The 7,557-nt window shown below is 54.8% G+C and overlaps 1 pseudogene; it reads left to right on the top strand.

Annotated features, from left to right (window-relative positions):
* The window catches only part of LOC125684317 (AT-rich interactive domain-containing protein 5A-like), a 51,823-nt pseudogene extending 48,305 nt beyond the window's left edge, over positions 1 to 3,518 (top strand).
* The last annotated feature ends 4,039 nt before the right edge of the window (positions 3,519 to 7,557 follow it).

The raw sequence follows: 7,557 nt of genomic DNA, 5'->3' as shown, positions 1-7,557 counted from the left end.
TCTGCTCCTGTGCTTATTAACACAACAGTAGGCCCGCACCACCCCTGTCTACACCTTTACTTGTAAGGAAACTCTATCAGCTGGAGCCTTCACACTCCTCTGTGAGTATCAGGTCCATGTCAGGTGAAAGCAGCCAAAGCTGCCCTGACTATCACAGCCCTGACCAGCTCCCTGTAGGCCAGTGTGAGACCCAGCTGAGCATCACCTGTGTTTCCCCCCAGCAGCTGTGTGAAGAAGTTGGCTGAACTCGGTGGCCTGTTGTTCTGCTCGGCCAGAGAATGCCAGGGCAATTGCAGCTCCCATAGGCAGCTGCTCATTGATCTGCAGACACCTCAGATTGCTGACAAAAGGCTTCTGCCTGCTCTCCTTGATCAAGCACTTGGGAAGCAGCCTGATCAAGACCACACAACAGTTAAGGATGCTATCCTTAATAGCTCAAGTGACCAAAATGAGAGAATCTTTTTCATGGTGTACTGCATGTGAGTCGTAGGCTCATTCACTTCTGGACACTTAAAGATACAGTTTGCTGCCCCTTGGCAGTCCTAACATCTTTAAACAGGCTTACAGAAACTTCCCAAGGGAACGAGTGGCAGCCCACAAGTCCCGTCCCATTAAAGCATGTCCAGTTTAAAACCTAGCACGCACCAGATGTTCCAGCTCCTGTGATACTGCTGGGCTGCAGTTTGCTTCAGTGCAGAGCTGCAGTTACACCTCGCTGAGCACCAGGCCCCCCAAACCCAGGGCTGAGTCTCACTGCAAGCAGTGGATAACAGTGCTCACAGAAACCAGGGGCAAGAATTGAAGAGGAAAGGCAAACTATTCCTCAGCTGTAAACTGGCTGTTCCCTTCCATGCCTGAACATTTCATATACTAACGTGGCCAGTCAGCATCCCCTGAGCTTTTCACTGCCCAGATCTTGCCTCCAAGATACAGGTCTGCTCCAATATGGGTGGAAACAGGTGGAGAAGCTCAAATTGGGAACTGGGGATCAGGTCCCAAATGATTCCTGAGGAAGCTCTCTAGCTACACAGCGCAGTATCAGCACCTTAACTTCCATGTGTCTAAAAGGCTACAATTCAATTAGTGCAGCAAATCCTTCCCTTTTCTGATAACCTTCCCTAGCCCAGCACCGACACATAGCCACCACAGGAAAGCAAGAACATCCCTAAGAAATCTTATCTACTGAAGAGGTGGCTAGCAAACAAAAAAATGTGAAAGAAAGCAGCCTCCAAGGTACACAGGCCACAGAAACTAAAAGCAAAGGGCCCAAAGCACAGCACTTGCCATCAGCCTCAATTAGCAGCAAAGCAGGGTTTGGGAAAACAAGGCCTCTTCAGAGCTGCTGCAGGGCAAGGATGAAATCCCAGAATTAAAAACAAAATCCCCACACACACATTGATATTCAGAGGCAATCACGCTTCAGCTTACAGTCAGCCCTCACGCATCTCACTGCAGCAGCTCTTAGAGCAATCCTGTTCACAACTGGAAATGGATCACATCAGCACAGCTCCACCATCCACATCATGCAGAGCAAACTGCCAAACACAGAATCACAAAATGGTTCTTGTAAGGTGCCCCCTTCAGCGTAAGGATCTGACCTATTTTATTACTGAATTACTGCTCTCACACAAGTTTCCATCACAGATATCCATCAGTGCTGACATTGTTACACCAGTGAGGTATTCTCAGATATGTATACTCTTCTTCCCCATCTTAAAGACGCATTGAGCAGATTTGCCCCTCCGGGTACCTCCTGATGGCTGCATCCCCCACCCAGGAAGACCCAACAGAGGCCCACAAGCAAGGCTGGCCAGTGGAGCAATGTGCCAGCCCCACGGCCCTGGCACAGACCCTCTGGGGGGTGTCCCAGCACTCGCTGCGCCCACAATGAAGCCTGCAAGTGCCTCTTTCCCAGCTTTCACTCCAAAGGCAACCATCCCATCACGTCTCTGCTGGCCAAGAAGAAGCTGCTGGCCCAGGTGAGTGAGGCAGAGTCCTGCCACGGCCACTAACACCACTGCCTGGAGGGCAATGGGGCGGCGAGCAGAACTCACCCCAACCCAGAGCCCAGCCGGCTGGCAGCCAACCCCCACTTCAAGGAGCAGAGGAGCCTGGAGACACAAGGATTGAAGGATGCATCCAGGGGAGGCTGCAGTGAGGCAGGACCCATTGCAGTGCTCCCCTGGCAGGACAGACAGCCTTACCCAAGAGCTGAGCATGGGGGCCCTACACCCGCTGTCTTCACCGGCTTCTTTCACGCATACTGCAATCAGCTGCTGAAACACATCAGCTGCCACCCCTTTGGGGGATACCTCTCCAACTTGAAGGATGTCCACAACCCGAGGACATGGAGGACGACTGGGAGCAGCCCAAGACCTGTGAACCAAAGCGTGGAGCAGAGAGAGCCCGCAGCCAGCCACCTCTGCTGCTGTCAAAGCCTGCTGGCTGCCCCCTAGGGCCGGCTTCAGCCCACTGGCACACAGCCCCACACCACCCCCAGCCACGTGGAACAGGACGAGGCAGCCTTGGGCCTGCAGGCTGTTTCCCCCTTGGTCCGTGAAACTGAAGGCAGGGGCAAGGGCACTGGCTCACCCAGGGGCCACCAAGGATTGGCCAAACCCAAAGCCATCATTTCCAGACCCGGCTGTGCCATTCCACTCACCCAGTGCCTCAGCCCCAAACGTTTACAAGGAAGAGTTGCTGTGCTTTCTGATTAACTTCAGCAACCCTCTGGAGCACCTAAAAAATCAGGCAGCCCCACCAAAGCCATCTCTCTCCATTATCCCCTTCGTTATCCCCGTTTTCCCCAGCCCTGCAATAGCCAGCTTGCACAGCCCTCCAACCCCAGGCACCACCAACATCCCACAAAGGCTCACTGCAGCACCAGCTCTACCCCACAGCGACGTGGCACAGCCAGCACACCTACAGCACTCCACACACCTCCGCTTCCCACTGCAGCACCAAGCTGCTGCCTTGCTCTGCATCAGCCCTGGCCCCACAGAGAGGCGGGCAGCGGGATGCCGCAGCACTGGGATGCTGTCGGAGCTGCTGTGTCCCATGGCCAAAACGAGCTGCACCTGTCATTTGTAAAAAGAAGGAAGCAGAATGAGTTGCAGAGGTTTTCTTGCTAGAGATGCTGTGTCCCCGTGCAGTTTTGTGGAGCCAACACAGCCAGGCAGTGGATGTTCCCATCTCGCCATGCTGTGTCCAGGATGCTCTGCAGCTCCCTGGTGCAAAGCCCCTGCTCCCTCCTACAAAACCATGCCATTTTAGTTCTGAAGTATGCTGCCTTCTAGCAGGGGCTCCTGAGGTTATAAATGGCTCAGGACAGCAGCGAGTATCCATGGGAAGCACACTGGCTGCTCCGAAATGGGTGCTGGAGAGCAGCATCCAAAATAAACCTTATTGGATGGTCCCAGCTGGTGGTGCTTGGGGTGTGCTTGATTCCTGGAATTAGGGTAGGTTGCAGGGGAAAAGCAGCTTCACCTTAGCAGGTGTGTTTCCTGATTCAAGAACAAACTGAGACTTACCTCTGGTTTTTTCTCTACATCGTTTTTGGCATCGTTCTCCCAGCCCCAGGGTTCACAGCTGTGCCTGGAGCATCCATGCGTCCAAATGTGGGTGCCACAGACTGAAATCACTGCAACAATGGCACGGAGAGGCCTCCTTGCTCTGGTACCTACCACAGACAGACAGACAGCACCTGGGATGTGATCTGTGGAGAGAAGGGCAGCACTCTTGGTGGAAGCCAGGTGACCCAGGACCACTCCTGAGGAATCTGCAAACCAGCACAGAACTGCAGAGCACATCTCCAGCTGCTTTTTGCCTCGGCAAGCTCCCACTGAGCCACTGCAAATGACCCAAAATCTTTGCTGCAGCCTCAGGACTTATTTCTCTTGTGCCAGCTGCTCCCCACAACTGAGGGGTGTCCTGGGCACCCTGCTATGAGCTGTAAAATGGGAGGAGCAAAGAGATGCTCATCCCTAAAGGGGCACTTGCTCATCCACAAAAAGGGAAAAGAAACACAGCAGGGGTAAATCAGCTCTGAAGGAACACTTCTGCTGTTTCTGTGGAAAAGAAAGGACTTGGGATAGAAAGTAGAAAAAAAGACTTATCCCCAGGAAGCACCGGTCACTCCATGCTGCTCTAAGGGTTAGACTAGGTGAGAAGAGTTCTCACTGCTGCTGAAAGAGGTCAGAGCAGCTTCATAAAGCATCACAGACCCAGCCAGTTCTGCATCCTCCAGTGTGCACTGCAGAAAGGCATTACACGTGTGGCAGTGTCCAGGCACGTTTTGCCCCAAGAGCCCTGACACAAAAGGCACAAAAGTGACTCCAGCACACGAGCGAGGACGTGGGCACAGGGCTCAAGTCGTTCCTCAGAGACTGTGAGCAAGGGCGTGAGAGCAAAATGAGAGACGCTGTGATCCTCAGGGTATCTCAGCCTCGCAGAGAAATTGTGACTACAGCCTGTGAGATACAGCTGGGCTGCTTAAGAACACTGAGCATCCACAGCTGACCCACACCTCGATGAGTCGTGTCCACAGCTGATGTCCACAGCTCCCTCAGATGCAGGAGTAAAGCTCAGGCTCACCCAGGCTGTGTCTTTCCCTGAACTGCTCCCTTTTGCAGTGAAAGCTGGCAGAGCTGGGCCCATGGCCACCTCTTACCTCTGAGCTGGTTGCAGGGTCCCTCAGTCAAGTGCAGGGCACGAAGGAAGCTGAGACCCAGTTGGTTCCTTGCTGCTCACTCCCATCAGAAAGGTCCACGCACTCCTTGGGAAGCACAATGCCACCTGGGGAAAAGAGAAAGCAGGAACAGGCCATGCAGGTGGCTATCACCCAGCAGAAGGCCAGATCCTTCCGCCTGATATCTACTCCTCTTTCCAGTCCTGATGTGGCCCAGAGGATGCACAAGTATCGGTGCTTAGCAGCAGGACTCAGGGAAGGATCTGCAGAATCGGAGCCGATTCAGCTCTCCAGCCTGGCAAAGGAGCAGAGCCGTAGGGCTGCCATGAGCTGCAGGACTGCCCTGCTGTCATTGGGGTGGTGGACCTGAAACCAGCTGGCTGGCAAAGTCCCGTCTTGCTGACTTCTCCACAGAACCCCAGGGAAAGAGAGACAGGCCCTGGGCTGAGAAGGGCTTGGGATACCGGTCCAGGAAAAGGACGCAGCTCACAATCGTTACTCAGCATCTCCACAGGACCACTACTTACCATCAGGATGCTGTGAAGTCCAGTGCACAAGGCAGCGGTGAGACAGGGAGGTCACAGCAAGTCCCCCAAAAGCTGGGCAACACCTGCAGGTGGCACATGGACAGTGCAGGAAGGGAGGTGCAGTGCAATTGCCAGGTCACAGCCTGAACCACTGCGTGAGCACACGAGTACCTCGAGCGGGGAGCCTTCCTCTCTCTCCATCTCAGCAGTGCTCCCAGCAGCACACACACAGTCAGTCTGCACAGCTCTCCCCCGCCACCCCTCAGCCCCCTCTCACCTTTCAGCACACCGCAGTTCAAACGCAGAAGGCTGCATTCCTCAGCTCACTGCTTTCTGCCAAACTGTAGCTGGGAGGTATGAGTCGATTCCTCTTTCTTTGATACCCTGTTCTATAGCTCCTCTATCTCAAATAAAGGCTCTGTCATCGCCTTGTTTGCTTTACAGATGGGAAGGGGCAGAGGACGTCTGTAACAATCAGAATGATCGGTGCAGTGGAAGGAGGTGTAACCACAAAGGGACTGGCACAACAGATGGTGTTACAAAGACAAAGGAAAAGTGCTCACCTGTCCCTGAAGATCCAGGCTCACAGGGAAAACTCCACAAGGGAGGGATCTCCAACCAGAGATCCTTGCCCACTGCAGAGTCAGCCCTTCAGTGAGGTCTCAGAGAGGTGCAGCCAGGCTCCACTCATTCCATCATACAACTGAACTGCCCTCACCTGGGCTCCCAGGGCTGACTGGGTCCTTTCCCCAGATGCTCCATCAGTCGTTCAGGCCCTGACTCAACACTCACCAGACAGCATTTCTCAACAAATAACAGCCAAAGCGGGAAATGGTTATTCCCCTGCTCTCTTCCAACTGCCTGTAACAATCCCACCTCCGCTGTGCTGGTTGGCAGAGCTGACAACAGGATCTCCTCACGAGCCAGCAGGATGAGGAAGTGAGCAGAGTTTTTGGAAATGGGCCTGCTGTCAGGGTGGGAGGATGGGCCTGCCCCAGCACCATGCATTTCCACCACACGACACGGGCGGTGGCAAAGGCGTTGGAGTCAGCGGAGAGCTGGTGGAGGAGAAGCTTGGATGCCTGGCAGTTTGAAGGGACATGAGGTAGCTGCACCCATCACAGCCATGGGCAGCGCAGACAGAGGGCCATCAGACATGACGTACAGGGTCTTCATGACTGGAGCTTCAGGGGATGGCCGTGGTCACTGTGGAGAAGGGAAGAGTGTGGTCAGCAATTGTGGAGACAGGGCACCTACCCTGGGCAGCAGCCCCTACTTCTGTAGGGGTTCCAGGCTGCACAAAACACCCTTTGTCTCATTTGCTCTTCAGAGTGACTCAAAATCGAACCCCAGCACTGTCACAGCCTGGGCAGAGCACAGTAAAGGAACCCAAAACCTGTCAGCTCCCTTCCCAGACCCCTCACATCACTCAAAGACCTCTCTCTCCCTTCAGCAATCCCACCCTCTCCCCAGGGGGCTGGGACCAAAGGGCTCTTCCTTGGTCAAGAACTCTCCATCCAACTCCCAGAGCTCTCCCACAGCTCCGGCACCTTCAGCTTTGTCATACCAGCACTGAAGTGCACGCAACCATCTGCCACAGCTTCGCAAGAAGGCACAACTCCCTGCTGAATTACCTGATGGGCCACGTATGTCAGACCAACAGAAAGAAAAGAAGAACAAACAACTGAGAGATGGAGAAAAAGGCCCTTAATAAACCAAGGACCTTGGGGCTCTCTCATCTTCTTCACTGGGACGGGCAGACCCTTGGGAAGGAAGGGCACTGGGCTGCAAAAAGCCCATCAATACAGTCACTGATCCTGGGGATGGGAAACGATGGGGATGGGAAGGCTGTCTGGGTACGAAAAGGCAAAGCATGGCAAGCCGGGGGGAAAGGGGCTGAGCCCAACGGTCACAGAACCCCCGTGGGGGGAGGGGCTCCCCCAACTGCCACTCTCCAGCTGTCATGGCAGGTAAGGCAGCAGCTCCCCCTGCTCTGACGCTCCAGCTGACCCCAGCACCCCAAATCTCACCCCTGTGACCCCACAGCTCAGCCCAGAGCCGCAGAAAACACCCCTGTGACCCAGATCTCACCCCAGCACCCCAGATCCCACTCCTGTGACCTGGATCTCACCCCAATGCCCCGGGTCTCAGCCCAACGCCCCATCTGGCATTTCCCCACAGAGAGATTCCCTCGAGCGCTGACAGTGCCTCTGACACCCGACGCCACTTTCTTGGACGCGACTGTGCCGCCACCAGACCCCGCCTGGATGCAGCCCACCATCCGCGGACCAATGCTGGTACCCCCCCCAACCCTTCCCTGTCCCCACTGCCACCCACCTGGCA

This window comes from Lagopus muta, chromosome 24 (genome assembly GCF_023343835.1).
Source record: "Lagopus muta isolate bLagMut1 chromosome 24, bLagMut1 primary, whole genome shotgun sequence".
Classification (NCBI taxonomy): Eukaryota; Metazoa; Chordata; class Aves; order Galliformes; family Phasianidae; genus Lagopus; species Lagopus muta.
Note: the sequence above shows the minus strand (reverse complement) of the source record. Positions and strands in the feature narration are given on the sequence as shown.